We start from the raw sequence: 23,850 nt of genomic DNA, 5'->3' as shown, positions 1-23,850 counted from the left end.
TAAATGTTATTAAAAAAATACAAAAAATGTTGTTAGTTACTTTAGGGTATATTTGTGAAGGGTACGAATCAAAATGCATTGCTCTTGAGAGACATTTATTTAAGTTTAATTACTCACTCGATGTGACACAAAAGTCTGAAACCATAGTGTCATTGAGATTCAATCCCATAATGCTCCTCAATAGTGTGCAACCAATGTATACTCAACAGCTAGTCACTAGAGCAGGGGTCATCAACCCTTTAACCCCTCATCCTTTAATACACCTGCCTGTGATTTTCAAGCAATCCCGAAGACCTTGATTAGCTGGTTCAGGTTTGTTTGATTAGGGTCGTAGTTGACCTCTATAGGACAGTGGGTCTCCAAGAGCGGGGGGTCAAGACCTCTCTGTTAAAGAATTACGATGCACTGTGAGGATTGCATCAAATGAGTTCCCGCTTCTCGTCAGATAATGGTGTCCACAGCCATTTCGGACACACTCCAAATTAGCTTACTCGTTTTTATACACCCCCTCAAGTGGACTACATTAGTTGAGTAATGTTAGGGGGGCAATTTCAATTACTGCCCTTGATTAGCTTGTTCACGCTTGTTTGATCAGGGTAGGAGCTAAACTTTGCAGGAACGTAGACCTTCGGGGGCAGAGTTGAGAAACCAAGAACTAATCAAAGAAAAAGTTGGAAAATGCCAATAAAACAATAGAAAATCAGGCTAGAAGAAGAGGCTGAAACAAGATCAGAAGATACAGAGGAAGGAGGTCAGTAGAAACACATGTTTGTACATCTTGAGTTTGAAAGAGTTTAAAGATGTCAACTCTGTACTGTCTTTTTTCAGGTCAGGGAAAGTATCAGTCAAGCAGGGTCAAACAATGCATGTGTCAAACGTGTCCTTTCAAGTTCATGGTCAATGGAGTATACTCAGAAAGATGTTACGGAGGCAGAAAAACAAAGCATACCCCAGGCTAAAGCGGCCATTCTTGTCCCAAACGGGCTGCAATGTGGACCAGACTTAATAGCGATAGTCAAAAGTCTGGCTCAGCAATTTTTCCTTGGTGGAAACTGAACTGTTTACCCTGTCACTTTCAGTTGTCTTCAGTCAATCGTTTATACCTTTCGACTGCCACAAGCGCATGATCGAAAACCCTCTGCAGCACATGCACGAGACCGTGCCAATGTTCTGCCAGCAGTCCTGCCAAAACTCAGATAACACCACTGATTCAATCTTCTCTGCGGTTGCCAGTGGTTCCTTCTCCGTGCTTTTCAAGATCTGGTTAAGTGTGAACACATCTGCGTTCACCCAACCTTGTACCTCCTATCACAGCGTCGTTATGCACAGCAAGCGCCCATCTTTCCTGTTAATGCCTTCCCAAACATCCCCATAAAAAATTACGAGCAGAAACACATTACTGGCAGCGCGCCCCATGTCTGAGTTTATTAGCCTATCAGGCTGGGTTTATATCTGATCACGCCTTTGTTCTAATGAGATCTCTTTATAGCCAATCAGAAGTGCATCTCTTATGTGGCAATGGTCTGATCAAATTTATGGTCAATAACCAGCCTTTTAACGATGATGAGATGTGGAATGTGGGAGAAATCGTTTTACTCATCCGCTGTTTGCTCTTGGATACACGGAAATCAGTGTGTGTAGCGGCCAGGTGCTCAGAGTCGCTCGGATGACTCGCCCTGGCTGAATGTGTTTCCGGCCCTCTCCGAGGGCTACACGCTGACCTGTGTGCCCAGAGCGAGGGCTCTTATCTGAGACAGAGCGAGTGAGACGGCCCCAGGAGGCTGGACATTACCAGGCCTTCTCGGATCCTAATTATGGGGGAAGGTGTGGAATGAAAGTGGAGGGCCGCCGAGGCAGCCAAAACCAGACCCCTTGAGTCCCATTACAATTACTGCTGCGAGACACACATAGACACGTTCCCCCGCACACACACACACACAACAACAAGCATACACAACCCTTTCGCCCTGACGTGCTCATGCACACACCGAATCACAGCACGATTCTACACTCTCATTCTCTCTCGTAATTGCAATAGTGTTGTTGCCTGCTCCCCCGCGGCCTAAGCGGTGCACTTCCATCTTTTCCGTTCCATAGTCACCGTCGCACATATACAATCTCTCTTGATTTCTATGTTTTTTTCTGCTTTAAGAAAGACTTTACAATTCATTTGTTTGGTGTGCTTTGCCTACCTAGGTACCACATAGACATAATCTCATGTTCCAGAAGGGGTTCAGTAAGAGGGAAAACAGATGGAGAACTAACCTTGAATGACATCCCAGCATTTGCTCTGCAACATGTCCAAACCTGCATTACCACAATGTCATACACACAGAGAGACATACACATACATCCATAGACCAGGTGACAATTCATTCTCGGTCGTTGTTGGTAATGACCTGATCCCCAGCGTGACATGCTGACCTAAAGAAAGGGCGTGTGAGAATGAGAGACAGTGGGGGAGAGGATGAAAGGAGTGTTGAGACAGAAAGATAGATGCTGCCAGGTGATGGATGGGTGTATGTGATCACTATCATGTATGTCCTGTGTCGTGCTTCTTTCAGGGACAAGAACTCAAGAGCTCTACAGTGTATGTGAAAGTGTGTGCGTGTTTCATGGCCATAACCATCTCTTTTGATTTACAATATCAATCGCACTCTCCACACACACTCAACATTAATGTGTGCATATGTCTGCTGCTCTGCACATGTACACATTTACTTTGACTGCTATCAAAATAATAACAACCCCAATTTCCCAATTAAAGGAGTTCGCCCAAAAATGAACATTGACTTCCTTAGTATTGAATAAAATATATATATACCATGGAAGTCAATGGGGTCCATCAACTGTTTGGTTACCAAAATTCTCAAAAATATCTCTTTTTAAGTTCAGCAGAAGAAAGAAATTCTTACAGGTTTGGCACAAGTTGAGGACGAGTGAATGATGACAGAATTTCCATTTTTGGGTGAACTATCCCTTTAAGGTAGGGTGAGACATATGAATATTGTTGGGTTTCCTTTGTAATAGATACTAGTGTTTTTTAAGTAGCCTACACATTTAAACGTTTGTACCATAAGTGAAAGCAATGAAGACACTTTAAAAAATACATACATTACAGTCACTTTGTTCGCAAACAATTGATTATTGAGGTACAAACTAACGTACAAGCATCAGCACAACCAAAGGCCTTGTTGCATGGGCAATAACTAGTTAGAAGCTAGAAGTATTGATGCTATTAGCATAACTACATTTTCCAGCTTCATGACAGTAGCTCAACTTTGATATCTACATTTTTACACAAGTAATCTGCTTTAAATTATGAGTTGTTTGTACTTTGATATGCTACAGTTTCATACGCTTCCAAAGACAATATGAGATGAGGAACCAATATTTGCTATACTGCTAGTCAAAGCCATGTGATATTTATACTTTAAGGAAAGGGGATGCCCTCAATCTAGATAGCATTTTATTACACGGAAGTACACTGGTGAGCAAACGGTTTAAAGTACACTGGCATACGGATTAGCCTCAAAGCTAATAGACGAGACTAAAAACAACAAAATTGTTGATTTTATGGGATCTTTAAAGACGGGTTTGGTCATAAATATTTAAACGATGTTATGTTAAAAGTGAGATGTTACAAACACATAATATTTCAGCTTATAAACAACCGTATTTCCCACTTATACCAACATCACACTGTATTAGATTCCTTTACCCTTGTGTGTGCTAAAGTGTGTAAAAGAGTGTGCGTGTTCACGTGTGCTTGTCCGCTGGGCCTCAGGGCACTGGCACACCGCTCTCTTCCCTGCCACACTCCTTTCATCTCTCTGTTTGAAGGAAGAGAGAGAGGCCAAGCATCCATGTGGCGTTTAGGATGTGTATGTGTGTTCTCGCATTAAATACATTCTCATGTTAGGCCCAAAAGCACCCTCATTAATTCCTTTGATGGCGTCTGATTGGCCGGGCATTACTAAGTCGCATTAAGAAATGTATTTCCTCGCTTTTACTAAATGATGCTTTTCCAGCCACTGCAATTAACCAGGGGTGTGTGTGTGTGTGTGTGTGTGTGTGGGCCTATTTGTGTGTTTAGGTGCTCTTAAGTGCAACAGAAAACTAGTAAGACTACAAAGTGTCTAACCGTTGACAGAAAATTGCCCTCTAATAAGTGTGGACCCTTTTAATAGGTCTGAAACTAATGGAATATGTTTCTGCAACATTGGCGGAATATTTTCGGCGCGATAAACTCATTTGCCAGTTCTGCCGTAAGTCATTTAGTTATTTGATGGACATTTAATGATATGGTTTGATTTAATTTCACTCTTTATCTACATGTGTCTGCCAGTATTTACTCTACAAATGTCAAAATGACAGCTGTACCCCCCTAGTTTATGATATAAGTTGGTTGGAAACTATGCGGTAATATTGGCTGGACAAGGACATGTGCCCACAGTCTGATGCATATTGCACACAAAAATGCCAAGTAATTCTCAATCTACTGTAGTAAACTCTCATCTGACTGGCTTGAGGTACCAATTTTATTTTATTTTATTTTATTTATTTCAGGTAAAATGTCGCGTAAAATCAAAACAAGCTGTGGTTGGTCATTTTACATGTCAGTCAGATAGTTGCTTCCTGTCTTAAGTGGGCATGTCTTGGAAAGAATGTCAGAAAAATTTGCAAAGTAGACCAGACCTTTTGCCGATAGATCTCAATTGTACAAATAGATCATTACACAGCTGCTGCAGAATGTCTCACACAAACACAGAGAACTACCACTAAACATTCTTCGCCTATATTAGTGAGAAACATTCCTGCATGCTAATGTAGACATCTTAGACGTGCGAACGCATGTTCTCCAACACACACATACGTGGATACGCACTTGTTGCAACACATGCTGACACAAATCATGTTCTGTCCATGTGAATGCGTGTCCATGTGCAAGTTAGTCAGAGACGCTGTAACATTTGGTTTCAGTCTGGTCTCATGTGACCTTTAAAAATGCAGATGCCACAATCCATCCTATCATTTTATGAATGTGTTCAGTGTCTAATGCATCTTCAAAGACCTGCACATCTTAATAGTTAAGTGTACGTTTCTTTAAAAAACTGCTATAGTATAGTGATGTATTTGGTCATGATACATTGGTGCTTGATATTATGGTATTAAATGGTTACCATTTTCATATTTCGTACTATTTACATGAATACTATAACTATATATGGTACGCTATATATGAGCATGGTACGGACAAACCAGAGGAACTTGCAGCTAGAAGCATTTTTACAAGGATGTCCTCTGTGTGCCTTATAAAACCATCAAAACTTACTAAAGAAAGAGTGGGTGTGTGTGTTATTACTGTAGGGACAACTGTGTGCTTTTAAGAGTAGGGCTTACTTTTATGTTATACAATATTGTTGCAGAAATATATAAATAATATATTTTTGTCAGAACACTTGGCGGCTGATATAACAGTATTTATCGCTGTGTAGGGGGATTGTGGGTGGGTGTGTGTGTGGGTGAATGCGGGTTTAAACAAGTCTGGGGAAATTTATTAGTGTGTCATGAGTTTAGGGCTTTCAAACTCTATCAGAGAGGAAAGCAGAAAGCCACAACGCAGCTGGAGTTTAACACCGTGGTAAATTTTCTCTGACAGAATTCATCCCTCCAATCTTCCTGCAGAGACTGAGGCGGGCGGCAGTCACCTGATCTTGAAAGAGGCATGTGGCCACTAAAGCAGTACTGTAGATGTGTTCAAGATGTGTGTGTGAGTGTGTGTGTGTGTGTGTGTGTGTGTGTGTGTGTGTGTGTGTGTGTGTGTGTGTGTGTGTGTGTGTGTGTGTGTGTGTGTGTGTGAAAGAGGGAATGTTTGTGTCTTTATGTCTGTAACAGGAGAGTGGGACCTCTTTTTTCACAGATGTCCTCATTTTGTTGTCATAGTAATAACAAAAACACTGGGCCGCTCATGCCCAGTGCTAAGTGTCGTCACTCCGGTCGACCTAATAACGCCATTACTAAGATCATTACAGCATTACAGCCTTTGGTGTGTGTATATTAGAGTCTGAAAGAAAAATGTTCACTTAACATGGTACACGTGTAACTCAAGTTGTTACTCTAAAAAAATACTTTAAATGTACTATAGTGATACAGTAATGGTATCAGATGCGGCCATGCGTTTGAATGTTAAATGATGTAACATGTTATTGTATGAATATGTCATTTATAGCTCTAAAGTACTTCAAATAATATATGGTGTTACCATTATTGTAGTAGTAAGAAATGCTAAAATAAGAAACAAAATAATATAGGTATATATTTTTTTAATCACACAAATCATAATCATACCAATAAAAAAAATGCTGTTTATCATTAATTGATTCACGTGAATTAAAAAATATATTTTATAACATGTGCATATTGCATGTCAGATTAAGCAAAATACACACATGCATCTACACACTCCAAAAACACATATTTTCCTCTTAACCGAGAACAAAGCTCTGGGAGAATAATCAGATCTTTATTCCCCTGGCTCTCAACACTGCCGTTACCATGAAAACACTAGTTATACCACCAGGGGTAACGCCGCCATTTCCGGTCACCATCCCGGGAACTTAGCCTGCTAACTTGACTTCCAAATGATCCAGTCAAATCCACAAACTGACAAAAAAACAGTTGGTACATTCTGTTGACAACACTGACTTTGTTTTCTGGGCAGTTCAGTTGAGTATTATAAACTGCTGTGCTTTGAACGCAGCCTGTCTTTTTGCTGATTCATGAGAATTTGTAAGCGCAGGTTTCCCAACTGGAAAATCCAGCTTATAGCCAGCTAAAACTTAGTGTGAATCATAGTTCGCAAGCTATTTAAATGCAATTTGGTGTATTTTCATGTGAAACTTGACATTAAACAAGTAATGGATTGATTGGATGTATAAAAAGGGATAGTTATAAATCAGAATGAAGCCAAAGTTGAATATACGTTTGCAATGAGTTTAAAAAGTGGTCACATATTATTCAGTTAACATTATCCAATAGCCTACATCATGTAATCAGCGGAAAAGGATAGTTGTTTTAAAGGAGTAGAAAGTTATTCAATTCTAAATTGAACCAGTGAAAAATTATGTACATTTTTACTTGGTAGATAGTTTTATATGGTTTGTAACTGATCTGAGCTTGTCATGTATGGTAATTAGCAGGACCAAGCTGGTGTAAGTGGGTTATCAACTGGAGTACCAGCTGGTAGAGACTTGGACAATAAATACATCTACCATATTAGACAGGAAAGGAAACAGGGCATTGGGTGGGGTGGATGAAAGAAAAGCCTAAACCCAAGAAAACATGTGCGAAACCACACAACATAAAACAATATAACCTGATGAATATTTAACACTATTTCTTCATCCTTTGGTCTTCAAACTCAGCCTGACAAGAGAAAGGAGCAATCAACGCTTTACACTAACATGATTTGGTCCTTCTGGGCCCCCAAGGGCCAGCAAAGGAATCCCCGGGTGAAGGCATTAAAGTCATTACAGGGCATTGTGTTTCTGTCTCCTTCATTAACTTCTCCCAGAGCCATGCAGATCGGCCTGAACGCAAGCACCCCGACCCCATCTGTCTGAAATGTGATCTGGCTTATGAAATCTGCAGCCTACGGCAGCTGTGCAATCACATTACATCCGCGAGATTAAAAATATATTGAATTTTTTTTCCACTCCCTCCTCGCGCTCTTGCCCTGATTTCGTTCAGCCCGACGTGCTTCCAGTTTTCTTGCCGCCTGGGTTTCGTTAGCTTGTCTCTGATGTGCTGCATTTTTCTGGATATCCTCTTCTCTTTCCTCTAGCGGCTAACGGCCTCAAAGGAATGGTTCTGAAAACTCTACTCGCCACGGAACACAAAAGGAGATGTACGGCAGAACGTCCAAGCTGCTTGTTTTCCATTCAACATTCACATTCAACATTCAAAAGTAGATTGCGACCAAGCACTATGAAAGTGGTCCATAATACTCTAGCATAATATCCCAAGGTTTCTAAGGCTATACAAAACATTTATGTGAAGAACGAACCAACATTTGTGTTATGCTGTTGGATTTTGAAACCTAGTGCATTTTTAAAGGTGGCTGTGAATTTGCCTTCGTTCAATGTTTCTACCAACCAGTGGTGCGTTTTCCTAGCCTGGTCCTACCAGACTCTCATATATTTCATTTATACAGAGAGTCTGGCCACTCTCCATTGACAAGCGTTAACTTCCTTGAAGGCGGGTAGTTTTGAAGTTTAAAACTATTGGATCTGCCCAGAGTCACTCTGGATCTGCCATAACCAATCGTTAACGTTTGGTCATGAGTCTCGTGACGTATATCAACTCAAACTAGCGCACGACCTCAGCGTCATCGTTCTCAACGACTCCCTCTGTTCGCTGGTTGGACCGGTATAAAATTGATCGGAGAAAACCCAAGAATATACCACAATCCCAGACGTAGAACTGAAGGAAAATGAAAATTGAGCGGAAGTACGTTGGAGGGTGGAGCCAGGCTAGTGTTTTCCATACAACGGCGTAATTTGCTGCTTAACTACCATAGTATGAGATGATAAGTACGTATCATGATGGTATCTGAGGACCAATTACATTTTTTTTCTCAGTTAATTTGATTTATTTTCATATTCAATCATACATACTAGAGCAAGTACGCACATGCGCACTCTTTAAAAATGATGCTTAAAATCTCTTGACAAACTAAAAGATGTAATGACATTTGTATGTATTCTAAATAAAAGCTATAGATTGTACCGAATGTCAGCTTGCTTATTTGGCTCAAGATAACTATTTATACGTCATGCAAACATGAAACTATGCTTCTTACCATAGCTCAAGATATTTTGTTCCAACCACACAACTATGGTGATAATTACAGAACTGGCGACCATAGTTGGCTTACAAAGTTACAAAGTTTTTCGGGAAACGCACCCCTGATTGGTTTATAGGGTTAGTGAACAATTTAGCTATAGGGTAGGGTTTTTCAGTCCTGCTCCTGGACAGCCACTGTCCAACAAGAGTTTAGCTTGTTAAATACACCTGAACCAGCTAGTGAAGGTTTTCAGGATTACAGGAAACAGACAGGTGTTTTGGGGCTGGTGTGAGTTAAACTCTTCTGGACATTGGCCCTCTAGAAGCAGGATTTTACACCCCTTGGCTTGGGGCAGGAGTTTTGACTTGAACTGTATTGTTTAATCCTATCATTCCCCTATGATCAGGGGTAGTTGGTGATAAGGGTTTGGAATAGGGTTAGGACTCATCATAATATCCATTCTCAATACATGTTAGAACTTCTTGTTTGTACGGTATAGAGCTGGAAACGCCTTTGATGTCACAGCTTCAGATCGTTACTAGTAAAGGGCTCTGGACCAATCAGCATTGCCAGGATGACATTTTCCTGTAGCTCCAGAGTGATTAATCTTTTGGCAATTACCACTAAGGTGGTTGACCCCCAAAAAATGTAAGAAAGTTGGCAGCATGCAGAGTAGAGGGATGTTAATCTCAGGGTTTTTTCTTTCCAACCAATCATCTTTCATTCTGTCATTGGCTTGTCATCTTCAATCTCCATCTGTTATTCAGACCATGTATTTACAATGTGTAATGTTGTATGTCAGTTGAGGTACCAATATTGTAGTGACACACATGTCGTCACTTGAATTTTGTGACTTGGTTTGGAGCTCTGGCCCGATCAGGATGTTGGCAAGTGTGTGTAGCAATGCTGATAAGATATGGCGTGTGTATGTGTGTGTGTTTGAGATGGAGCTCGATATGGATGGCCAATTACTGTCCAGCGCAGGAGAGGACAGCCATCACCTCTTTCTCTCCTGACGCTGTCACCACAACGACCAGACAGAAATCTTCTCCCACTGGGAGTTATTACTACAGCGCTCTACAACACATACACACACACACACATGCATCAAACCCACAACAGTACACACATGGACACACAAACACCTCCTTAAGACCTCCCAGCTGCTTAGCAAAACCATAGCGATGGGCCTCGCTCGCATTGTTCGGTCAATTTCCTGGAGTATGTTGACATTTTTCCAAGCTATTAAAAACTCTTCAATTTGAACGCTAAGTTATGGCATTATAGGTCCACTTTAAGTCCACTAAATAGGCACGTAGTGAAAACTGAACTTTAAGAGCTATAGATTTGCTCTTCTAACGGCTTAAATGAAATGTCACTTGCTTTATTTTATTTTAGCCCGAAGCCACTTGACCACTTGAAGTCTACGGTCCAATGCACCATCACACTCAAATTGAAAATGAGCGGTTCAAAAAACGAGAACACGAACCAACCACAACTGCACATTCTAATGTCTTTGTATTTTTAAGATCAATTTGCTTAATTAAAAAGTGTGCAGAAAGGCATGACGGCAGCACCTGTTCCTGTCATTTACTACGATTGGGTGCTTGCTAGGTAGTACAGCAATATCTGCTCTGTATTACACGAGGCTTAATATTTAAATCAATGTTTTTAGGGGTATAGGAACAATCTGAACAGTTATAATGATTGTGAAAGCCCTTAGTTCTTTAATATTTTTTTTTTTTTTCATTGTGTGTTTTTATGGAGATACTGGAGCTAAAGGAATATATATCATGCACTACAAAAGTTTGCAATGATAAAAGACTTATATATGAAATAACATAAATGCCTTATAATATTTATAAGAAAATAACAATGTAAATCATATTTACAGTTTAAACCAATTTAGAAACGTTTCACATTAATATAGAATGTGCAGTCACATGCAATTGTATAATAATTTTGCAGGTTTCAATGAGATTTTAAACTAGAAACACTGTCATACAGTATTGTAATTGTATTGCTTATTGGTTGTGGAAATGATGAAGTTGGTGAAGTTAGAAAAAAAGGTCATAAAATGGTTGTTCAATTAGATTTTACATTTGAATTGAAATACTTGCAGCTGTAGCCTTTGTTATGTTTAAGTAAACAATTAAGTATAGACATGTTCAGGTTTAATTCTAAGCTAGGTTTGCCTTGTTTACTACTACAGGAAGTAGGACAGTTTATACTTACAAATATAGTGCATCTGCTGTACTGAGGTTCTTCTTTGCCGGCGGGGAGAACTGTGGTGCTTGGATCAGTTTTCTCATGAATACTTCACAATACAGACTTCTGCCGATGTAGAAAATCTGACCCCAGATCAGCGTGAGTGTTAAAGAAGTGTCAGCAGTGGTAAAGGGAAGTGAGTGTTGTCTGTAGACCTGAGATAAGCTGTGATAAGAAGCGGCTACACACATTGTCAGTGATGTCTAGAGATGTTGTGCCAAAATCCATTGAACCATGATGTAAACTTTCCCAAGGGTGAGCATTCCTGCATGTGTGTGTGTGTGTGTGTGTGTGCTTATCTAAAGTCATCTCCACCTGGAGAGGGCACATATCTTCAGTTCTACCTGCCTTAACTCTGTTCAGATCATGTGCTCATGTGACAAAGTGTATTTTTGTGTGTGTGAGGGTACGGATATATATATAAAACAATTTTTTTTTTTTTTTTAACAGCTCAACTGGTGGACTATTGCATTAGCAAATCTAAGGTTATGGGTTTGAATCCCATACCCATAGATATTAATGAAAAGTGTATCTTGATTGCACTTTAAGTCACTTCATTCTTTCCAAATGTGCATAAATATACATGTAAATATGTTGCAGATGTGACCTGGTGGATAGTGCATGTGCGCCGCCATCGTGGTTTCTGTGTGGGCAACCCAGTTTAAATCTATCTGGAAGGGTAAATCTCATGAAAACAGGACACATTTCTTCCTAAAATCTAAAAATAAACAAATAGTATTATTATATATCATGTAGCACGATGAAAAATTTTGTATGTTTTTTTATTTTTAAAATTTCTATAGCTCAACTGGGTCATGGGTTCGAATCCCATACCTAAATATACTGATAATTAAGTATGTTTTTAATGCACTTGAAGTAACGTTGGTGTTCCAAATGCATTTGAATTCACGTACATTACATACATAGCCTATGTATGTACAGTAATTGTGCCATAAACGTGGTATGGTGGATTGTGCACAAGAACCAAAGTTTTCTGTTTGGGCACCTTTAGTTTTAATCTCGCTGGTAGTATGAATCTCACAAACAATATATATCTGGGTCATATTTTTCCCCTCAAACTCTAAAGGAAAAAATAAGAAATTATATTTTGAGAGAACTCTCTACTACATTTTTTTTTTTTTTTTCACACAGCAGTAAGAGAGAGAAAATAAATATCTGGAAGTCATTATATTATATGCCGGTTGACGATAATGCAATGACATCATTGTGTGAACCGAACGCCCACCTATCGCAACGACTCACTGGCGTGATGCCGAAAACATGCGTCTGGTTCTCATAAAGACTCTTAGTGTGTGTTTGTGCATGGAAGGGCTGGGTAATGTTTCGGATGGAGCCAGTTCTATGCTTGCCGATTTTTCCTTGTTCTTCGTACTCTTCTTATTTCTCTCTTCTTCCTCTTCTAGTTTGTCATTCAGCCTGCATAGTATGTAGATGAGGAGATATCCAGCAGAACTGATGGATGTCTAAGACTCCGTGCTGCGTGTGTGTGTGTGTGTGTGTGTGTGTGCGTGCGCGCGTGTGTGTGCGTGTGTGTGTGTGTGTGTGTCGGCAGTATAACTTTATTTTATTACAGACTTACATCAAAATCATCATCAATGATGTATATGCTCAGCCCTCCTGCAGGGAGTGTGTGTATGTGTGTGACATGAAAGTTTGTTTTCTTTTGCAATGGTGTCCCATTTCGGGCCGCTCTACGTGAACTATTTATCACAATCCCGAATGTTTACTTGGGTTATTACGCTCGAGTGTGAATGTCTGTGTATGTTTTCTTGGTTGCTATGGGGCTCAGTTTGTGGATACTCAGCAGACTTCATTAGTTAAAACAAAGCAGGATGACCGTTTTGTCTGCTCCTCCACCTTAATAGATATTGATTTGTTCGCGCCTCTCGCGGGATTAAAAGTGTGTTTTGTCCCGTCGCCAGCGGTTTTTCCTTCTTCTCACCAGGGAAGTCAGTCAGTGACTGTTGCCATGGCTTTTCTCTTGTTAAAACGCAATCCACTGTCAATCCCATCCTCATTAAAACACCATTAAAATTGTGCAGGTAGTTTATAGATGCCTGTGGCTTCTGCCAAACATAACCACACACTTTTCTGCAAAGACACCAAGGCTCTCAGCTTTTAATTGGCAGTACAAGTAGATAGCAAATATATAAATAAAAAAAGTTGTTTTATTTTTTTAACTGGAATGAAAGTTGGCATGGCGCACTGCTAGCAGATGTGGTTGATGCCATGCTAGCAGATTCACGCAATAATCACTAGCTCTGTTCCAAACCCTAGTAAGCTGTCTAGATATTTGCTGTCTACGTAGGTGTTACCTTCTTAGTCAGCATGCTAATCTATACAGAACCTCATACAGTAGATTACACATTTGAAACGCTTCCAATAGTTTGATGTTAGCATGTTGCTAAGCTAACAAAACAGTTATCTCTAATAACAAGGACACATTATTTTTACAGTGCTTGCAAGGTAGCTAAATTGTGCTGTTTATTTTAAAACATTTGAATAAAAGTTTAAAAATCCTCCTTTTATAGCATTACAAATTCTCATTAAACTTAATTTGCATGTCTATTTGCATACTGAATTGTTAAACAGAAGGAAGAAAGCAATTTTACAGGCCTGTGGCAAACTTTTGCATCTACAGTGTGCCTATGATGCCTTGAAATCCTATCTAGGTAGAAAGCTCAGTAAGTTTTGGAATAGAGCTACTGTGTGTGCGCTTAAATCAGTGTGTGATGAGTGTGTGTGATAAAGCAGTCCTTCAGCGCATGCTGATAATACACTAGCCCGTCTGTGGCGTTAGCCGGCTTTTCATCATCATGATTGATGGCGTGCCGACCCGGATCTCGAACGGTTATGATCATATCAATTTGCTGCCAACCTCATTGACATCTCTTTACAAGCCCGTTATCTTCCATTCTTGCCATAATGACGCCTCGCAGAACAAGCGCACGGCTCATCGCCCCGGTCCCTGGCGGAGTGGGCCGGGATTACGCCGTCAATATGAGGGCCAGATTAAGTGGTAATGTGAGATTAACGTGTGGCACGAGTTTATTAAATGGGATTAACGCTGACATTTCACCCCAGTGGGACACCTCTGACATTCACGATCACGCTCATTTATGCACACGTTCGGGGAGAGATGACAAAACCGTTACCACGGCAGCCATGTGTCGCCCCATGAACCGAGACCTTTTGAAGACTGCATTGCATTTTGCGTCCTTTTTTTTTTTTTACTTTCATTTCTGAGAAATACACTACACGTCAAGATGATGAGAGCATAGAAAAAAGTGTGTATGGGTAATGAACTGAATATACCCTGATCAGAACATGTCCGTCCACGCTCTACAGTGTTTTGGGGTAATAGGGGAGAAAAGAGGTTAGAAATGAGTGTTAATTTGAGGAAATGAGTGGAAAGTAGATTGAATTACTAAAGGAGGTGATGTGTGTAGAAAGGGCAGTAGTGCAGGGGTTTGACTATGGTGAAGTGGGAGCCAAATAACCTTGATTGTTGCTAATTATAACCACAAGTCATTTTCTTCAATTACATGACACATCAGTCAAACTGGTTGAGTGTGTTTGCATCTGTGTTTGTGCGTGATTATGAATGTGTGTTAGGGATGATGAAGATTTTGTATTAATTGAATAAATATACGTATATATATATATATATATATATATATATATATATATATATATATATATATATATACTGTATATATATATATATATATATATATATATATATATATAATAAAACAATGTAATATAAATTACTGTTACTTTTTACATTAATAATAATTTGTTAAAATTGTTTTTGATAAATGTTTTGATAAATATATTATAACAAATATTGAAATGGATTTATTTATTCATTGCTGTATAATCCAATATTCCTAGTCCGTTGACCCTAACACATTCAAACACAGCTTTACTGTATCCTTTGAAACGGCATTACTATAAATCATTGTAAGTATTCTTGTATTAAAAACTAAAAGGAATAGTTCACCCAAAAATAAAAACCCTGTCATCATTTCTTACTCTTATCTTATTCCAAACCTGTATGACTTTACAACATGAGGGTAAGTAAATGACAACATTATTTTTATTTGTTTGTAACTATCCCTTTAAAACAAGTCTTTATCTATTTAATTGAAGCCTGAGTATGTACTGTATTTCCCTAATAGAAGACACCATTCGCAATACAAATGTAAAAAAATTTGCCACCATTTTTTTAAATATATATTGCCAGTGTTTTTTATAATTTTCATCTAACTTTCATGGCCCTCGGAATATTTATGAATTTCTGAACATGCAATTTAAAAAAAAAAAGAACAGAACCTTTGCTTAACTTTTTTTATTCTAGCTTAATTTATTATTTAAGCAATATTTTGACAAAAACCCTGAGAAAATCCAGTTTTTTTGTTTTGTTTTGTTTTTCAAAGACTACATTATGCACAGGCAATGGTTTTATCGCTTGTTTCTTCTTCTTTTTTCGCCTGTGTTTTGATCCGGAGATTCAGTACTCTTTCAAAAGTTGTGTAATAGCGGCCCCTACATATAACAGTGAAAACACAGAAAGCTGGAAAATTCCATCAATGTGGGAAAGCGTTGTCTCACAAATGGCGGGGAAATAGGACATCATAATACTTGATTGTTTTGGTGACAACATGTTAGGTATACATGATATTATTGGTTGATAATGATTATTAGGTAAAACCAACTCAGTCAGACCACTAAACACACAATTTTTAAAGTCTGAGCCACTAAATGCATCCTCTAACCCATTAGTCATGTTAATAAGGTGTGAGAGCAGTTTGTTGAACTTGTTTCATTTAGAGGTGAAGACTGAAGCAGGGCTTTACAATGCCAGCATGCCTGAATACAGACCACTGTGGCAGTTAATGAAATCTTGGCATGTCTACGGACCTCCTCTCCTTTCGTTCCACAGCTCTCCTGTTACACCGCACAGCTGTTCTGTTTCAACAGACCCTTATTGCTCAAGTGCTTTATGGATGAATCTTTCCTTACATATCTCTCACGCTAGGAAAAAAATAAATCACAAATTAGGTTTCTTTAATATCTCATTTGTTTCTCCTAGACAGCAATGAAAACAAATGGAGACCTCGGCTTCCAATATATTTTATTGGGAGAAAATACAACAGTAATCTCACATGTGTATTATCCTCTAGAACAAGGTTCCCACATTGGGCCTGCATCACATGACCCACATACAGACAATGACAAGATGTTAAATCCTTGATTCTGGGATACTAAGTTTATACTTCGTTTTAAACCTAACTGAGGATTCATGAAATCTCCTGAGCTATGAAAGAGCGAGCTCCGAGCAATAAAATTTAGCGAGTGGGTATTGAATGTTAGCGTTGCTCTGTCGGAGGCTAGCGCATACATTAGAGAAGAACTAGGACAGTTAATGCAGTGCTAAAACCGTGTGATGCTAACAGCAGCTCCCCAAAGGCTTAGCTTCTTTATAACTACTCTCACACACTTCATCTAGGGCAGACGCTCGAGGCTGCTCAACTCACTGTCATTGATAGTCAGAACAAAGAGGTCAAAACAAAATGTACCACATATGGTGGCTACGTACATATGCTTTGCTTGTTTTTCCGCAGCAGCATAAGAATTGGTATGTTATTCTGCCGGGTCATTATTTGGCAGCGACACTTTTTGGCAGGATCAGTGTTTGGCTGCGTACCAGCCTTATGCCATCAGGTGATACACTGTCATGTGTGTGTGTGTGTGTGTGTGTGAGAAAGCCAGAGCATCTAGAACAGCTGCTGGGGCACATCTGTCTACCAAGCGACACACCCAGACACACACACCGTCCTACACTCAATGGCAAACCCATTTAATAGCACCGAATGCGCTGTTAGGGGCCTTTCACACAGGATGGGTTCTTGTGGTCCATCTGTACTATATTTTGACTGTTGATCTGGGTTAACATGCGCTAGGCGGACATCTTAGAAAGTTGCGACGTGCCACGCTGTGTTTCCAGTCTCTTGCGCCATGTATTTAAGATGCCCTGTCAACTTTCATCTCAAGGCTCCTGCATTCTTCTCTATTGCACTGTGTTGTGTCTAGCTGTTTTGAATGCAAGAACACGTCATGTGTATATACTGCCCCTCGCTCTGCTTGAATAAAATCTTAACCTGTAATTCGCTGCAGAACTTCTAAGAGAGGTGTGCTATTATTTTACAAAGCAATCTCATTTACAATTTTCATTTGATTGGTGAAATAGATGACAATTTCCATAGAGTTAAGTAGCACCAGAATATCCCTTTTCCACCAAAGCATTTTGAGAGCAGGTTCGGAGCCGGTGCCTACTCGCGAACCAGTTCTTTGTGTTTCGACAGCCAAAGAACCGGTTCTCGGACAGGAAAATTGGTTCCAAAGTGGCACCAAGTCTTTGCTGGACTAGAACTGTCCTTTTACCACGTCATGCTTATGTCGGGGGCTGGGGGCGGGGTTATTGTGACCAACGACGGGAAAGGTTGTGACCGCCATTGCTAAAAACACAGCCCTAGTAGAAAGATAGTACAACGAATAAAGAAAGATGGATTCTACAAAATTCTGGGAAAGTTAAGACGTATGGTGACGTACACAGTTACGTAACGACGTCGCTCGCTGAGCTCTCTAGTCAGTGGAAAAACAAACAGGTTCTGAGAAGGTTTGCAAGTTGAACCAAATTTGAACCAGCACCAGTTCCGAACCAGTTCTTTTTTGGTGGAAACGAGGTAACAGAGACTCTTTGAAATAATCAACCACCTAGCAGCCATCCCAAGTACCTGGGAAATGTCCTAGAACACCTAAGGAACCACCTAGACCAGGGGTGCCCAACCCTGTTCCCAGAGCTCTACCGTCCTGCAAAGTTCAGCTCCAACCCTGATCTAACACACTTGAACCAGCTGAATAAGTTCCTCAGGAACTCTTGATGATTACAGACAGGTGTGTTGGAACAGGGTTAAAACTGATCCCTGCAGGAAAGTAGATCTCCAGTAACAGGAAAGTAGATCTCCGGTAGCAGGAAAGTAGACCTCCAGGAGCAGGATTGGGCTCCCCTGACCTAGAATCACCCAAGCAACTCTGTTCTATTTCCGACGAACTCCATACGGTTGCGCTACTTCCTCCAACGGGACAAAATTAATTTGAAATGCTCACTTTGACGTGAGTAGACACAATGTCAGAACACTCTAGCAACCACTTAGAAACACTCTAGCAGCTGCATAGTATTGCACAAAAAATAAAAATAAAATTAGCAACTACCCAGTGTGCCCAAGCAACCACTTTAAAACAAGCTTGCAGCCGCCTACAATACCCTAGCATTGTGATGGAGACTTTTGCATGGGACAGCACCTTTAATTTAAATGTCATAATCATAATTAGGTTGGTGTGTGGCTCTGTTCTTTGACTGTCTCTCTCTCTCTCTCTCTCTCTCTCTGGAGGGATAAATTGATATTGTAGCCAGTTTCTCATTAGCCATGTGTCCTGGGACAGTTTGACTTTATGTATGCCAGTCTCATAAACCAGCTAAAACGACTGTTCTGTAGCCACACTCTGCCTGTGTGTGTGTGTGTGAGTGTGTGTTCTTTCTCTTACAGTTCTTTATAAGGTGCACGTCTTCATTTGAAAGTGGTACACATACAGCGTTTATGTTTATGGATTTTTTAGCAACAGACTTTAATAGCTCATAATGCCTCATAAACTGAGATCTGCGAGGGCTTGTGGGTAATGGAGCTTATGAGAAAGGGAGGGTGCGGTTGATTGATGAATGGTGTTGTCTAATCTGTTGCTTAAGGTTATGTAACCCGCTGTATAACTCCGATGTGTGTTAGATTGATAGGGTCTGGGCTTAGAACAGTAAATTCACCCTTTGAGCAATTCTTGTCAAATGAAGCCTGGCGTTGAACTTCCTAGACAAGTTTGTTGTCTGTCCCCCTTTCTCTCTGTTTCTTGCACTCTCTCAGGCAAACTAATAAAATGAGGCAGAGGAAAAGGAAAGGGGTTTAGTCACTTGGCAGTGATCGAAGGTGCTGTCTGAAATGTCTAAATCAGAACAACGGAACAGTCGACATATTACACCAAAAACCTTCACAGCGGCTGATGATACTGTAGCTTTCTTTTGTCTGTTTCACGGTTATTATCGGAAATATGTGTAAATTCCCATTTTTTACCACCCAAACTGGACCCGTTCCATTCATTTTCAGCCAAGACAAGCTATTCTGCGCTGGAAAAAAGCCTTTCAGTCTTGAAGATTTCCGATTTCAGTCTTGTTTGAATAGTCGTATGCAACATCGCTTTGTGTTTTGAGAATTAAATACTGGGAGAACTTTGACAAGAGTTTAAATCTTGTCAGAAGGGATGAGGGTGTCATGGGTCAGTGGCTTCCTCCCTCACAAGAGGTTAAACGTGTCTCTCTTGAGTGCCAGTCACCCAGAGAGAGTATCAGCTTCGGTCTACCTAACTCAAATCAAACAGGCATTGCAACCTGAGGCTCAACTGACCACAAAACACACACTCCAGGAAAGTGTTTAAGCAGTCTTCATGTTCGTTCAGTTTGTTCCAATACAAGATGCCTCGTTCGTTCATTCTTGGTCATTCACAAAGATGTCCATAGTTTGTTCAGTTCATTCAACACATTATAATAAAACATTATTTAACATTCGTTCAGTAGGTCAATGAAATACTCCTTCACGCTCTGCTCTTAAATGGTATTTGCAGGCTTTGTTCAATGAACTAAAGAGAATGTCCATGGAAGTGTACGAGATTTGTTCACGTTACAGATTCGTTCAAAAATGCTGATTCGTTCTCAAATAAAACACCACTGCAAGCGTGTGTCCAATCATGGCTGGTAAAAAATTGCAACAAAAATATATATATATATATATCACTTACCGTACATTAAAGTACAGTAATAGTTTTTAGTTTTGCCTTCTTTGGACATGTTTTAACAAACTTTACTTATTTTTCTGTGTCCTAAACAGCACCAACACTATACAGCCACAAGCAATACAAATGATCTCTTCGTCTTGATCATTGAAATGTGTTTTTTATTGGTTTATTGGTTTCTATTTTCCTTGCATTATGCTGTGTAGCCCCGCCCACTGGCAAATCTCATTGGTTCACAATTCTTCTCCACATAATTATATATTAAACACCCATATTCGTATTATGTGCTGTCATGCAGTGATAAAGTGACGAGTGGTGTATATATATAGGCTAAATTAAAATAAATAAATAATTTAAACCCCCTCCTATTTCAGCAAGGACCGAGTTTAATAACTGCTGTCAGCTCTTGTCTAGTCTAGAGTACTTTAAAACACTCCACCTGTCTAAGCTAGTGCATTATCACTCAAAAACATGATGAATTTCTCAAGCAAGCAAAGCACATACTGCAAAATACACTCTGTTGCACAAGGGCTTTGATAAGAGAGAGAGGATGTGAGTGTGTTTGTGCGAGAGACAGATAGATAGACGGAGAAGTAAAGCGCGGAATGAGTAAAAGAGACGCCGGCACACAGATGGTGGGCTGTTGGAGAAAAAGAGATAATGATTACAGATGAGAGGAGATGGAAACAGGCACAGTTAGAAAGAAAGAATGATAGATAGAGACAGGGAAGGAGGGGAGATGTTTCATTTCCATCTACCACCCTCCATTTTTTTTTAATAAGGTAATTTTCTGTTGGAATCTAGCGGCATATTAAAGGAGCAAAGTGTTTTCAGACATGTATTTCAGAATTTAGCTATCGAATTGTACAGTTTATTTATTTATTTATTGGAAGTAAGGTTCTGCTTGGACCTCCTCATTTCTGCTGCACACTGCAACAAAATGTGTGTGTCACTAAACCTAGTGAACTGCCTAAGCATTTTAAGGCATCATAGGCAAAGTTTCGACACGAAAGCTGTTCCAAAAGCTATGCAGCCACATTATGTTGCTTTATCAGATACGTCATCTAAAGGTAGCATTGTATGTCTTCTAGAATATTCTGTGACAATCCCAGTGCCAAATTTATGTAAATTTAGTTAATTCAATAGAGAAAAATGTCCATAAACTCGTTTAAGTAAACTCAGTAATTGTATATGTTTTAATGATTATTAGCATTCTTAACCAGTAACATTTGTTAAGACCAGCAAACTAGCTTAGGCTGTTTTAAGCGGTAAAAAAACAAAAAAAAAAAAAAACACTTTACTGTATAGCTAAGGCTGGTTTAAGCATTTTTTTTATTTTTTTTTTATGTACTTACTGAATGTAAGTTTGTGTGTGCACAATATATTACCACTTCTGTTGGTCATGTGTGCACCGTGCAATATGACACATTCCTCTGACATGATCAGCCTTGGTGCTCTGGTGGGTGATGAAGGTTTGAGTGCAGCCTGCAACCTATTCTGATCACGTTTTTTTGTGGCTATTCCCAATAATTTCCTGTTACTCTACCCAAAATGCCCCTAAAAATGTCAGTTCTGGAACTGGAGCTTTCATATATATATATATATTCTGTCTTTTCTTAACCCCAATTTCTCACCACCGTTTACGTGTTGGAGGGGGAGAAAGAAGACAGAAAAAAAATATTTGTGTGTGCAAACACATCTGGGTTAAGGCCTTGCATAATTCAATCCCAGTCAAGCTCAATGCGAAGGTATACGGCAGAAACCGTGGACAGATCTCTCGCTGTGTGGCTCTTTGAAATGGAAAGTAACCTCCAGCCCACCTTTGCTCTGATCACCAGTGCCAGCATATGCTATCCCTCTGCATCCCTCTCATTTGGGCCGGAATAAAGGAATAATTCACCATTAATAAGTGTATAGCTGCCATCCTGTTATTCAACAGCGCTGACGGCAGCTGTTATCAAACAGCACCCGTTTCACCGGAAGCTTTCAGAATCATGACCGCACACCTCCTCCCCGTTGTCCACAGGGGACCAATTTATTAACATGCGGTGGGAAGCACGGTCTCTTTCTTCATACACACAGCAGGAGCTCAGCGGTTGGGGAACGGAGGGATACGAAGCAAAAAAAAAGGATAAAAAAAGAAAGGAAAAACAATTTGGAGTGGGCTGTGTGGTGCTAAGAAGAGTGGGGAGCTCATTTTGATTACCTGAGCTTGGGTGCCATGTTGAATGAGGGCCAAGATTAGCCATGCTGAATTGGCCGCAATTGATTTGCTCTTTGAATGCAGCATTCTGCCTTTTCACGCCAGTTTTGAAATGGTACTGGATGTTTGTTTTTGTTTTTTTTCTCGTAAACGCAATTGTAAAGGTCGCACAAAGTGATTGCTGGTTTTTATTTCAGCTGATTTATTCCCACAAACAGAAAAGCATGCATGTTGCCACAAACTGTACACACATGGATGAAACTCATGTTTTACCATAAAATCAAAAGCAAAAATAAGACAATAAGAATTTTTTGTTTTTTGCTTCATTCATTTCCCTGACTTCATTTTCAGGGAAACTTTAAAAATTGTATTAATATAATGCATTCCTCCAATATGAAAATCAATTAATTTATGCTGTTTTTATTTTTTAAAAATCATTGCATTATACAGTAGCAATGTTTACAGTAAGAAAAGAATACTGTAAAAATACTGTAATATATAAATGAAAATTTAATAAAACAAATAATTTATTATATTATATTAATTAGATTATATATTGTAATTATTTATTTATTTATTTACTTTCATTCATTCAGTATGATTTTTGCTATATTGCATTTAGAGTTGTACTGCACTCACGTCTTATATTTTGTGGGAATTAAAATAAGAGGATATACTGTATCTGTATACTTCAGTATTACACTAAGTTTACTGTGCAAAACCATTTGCCTCCGTCAGCATAATGTGTAAATTATGATTCATACAGGAACTGGTTGCTAATGAAGTGCTATATTAGCCATTTGTTATTGTCAGCGGGGATTCAATTTTATATATTTTTTTTGGTGAAATAAGTCAGAGAAGTCTGAAAGAGGTGCTCACAATGTACTATTCTTACACTCTCTCTTTCTGTCCTTTTTTCTTCTCCACTTCTCTTGGGCTCAGTGGCTTGTGACGCTCCATATGTCCGTCTGCTTCTCCTCAGAGAGAGAGAGAGAGAGAGAGAGAGAGAGAGAGAGAGAGAGAGAGACATTAATACAGGCACCCTTCGCCTCAAACATTCAACACTCATGTTTTCCCAAAAGCCGAACGCTCTAAAAATGACAGGAGGATGGAGGGACGAGAAAGAGAGAGAGGGTGTGGATGATTGGACGTGTGAGAGAAAGACGGAGAGAAGTGTGTGTGTGTGTGCGTGCGTGCGTGCGTGCGTGCGTGCGTGCGTGCGTGCGTGTGTGTGTGTGTGATGTAGACAGCAGTGAAGTGAATGTTATCGTACAGATGTTGAATGCACCTGCAGCTAAAGCAATGCATGAGAGCTCCCTGCAGAAATAACCACATACACTTGAGTTCTACTATCTCACACACACACACACACACACACACACACACACACACACATATTTCATTATTCATTTACTTTTTTATTGATTTATTTACATTTTATATTTAATAATTTGTGCATTTGTTTTATTTTAAATATCTTAAATATTCAAATATTTTAATTGTTTATTTTCTTTAGAAAATAATATGAATTATAAATTGCTAAAATAATCCATTTAGACTTTAGAAAGAAAAAAAACATTTTAATTCTTCAATTCTTGTTATTGGT

General features: G+C 39.4%; 1 protein-coding gene across 18 annotated transcripts in view; it reads left to right on the top strand.

Annotated features, from left to right (window-relative positions):
* Nucleotides 1-23,850, top strand: part of celf2 (cugbp, Elav-like family member 2) — a 620,189-nt gene that overhangs the window by 495,600 nt on the left and 100,739 nt on the right. The gene's annotated exons all lie outside the window — the stretch shown is intronic.

Source organism: Phoxinus phoxinus (genome assembly GCF_949152265.1).
Source record: "Phoxinus phoxinus genome assembly, chromosome: 9".
NCBI lineage: Eukaryota > Metazoa > Chordata > Actinopteri > Cypriniformes > Leuciscidae > Phoxinus > Phoxinus phoxinus.
The sequence above is the reverse complement of the archived record's forward strand: the minus strand, read 5'-3'. Positions and strand labels throughout refer to the sequence as shown.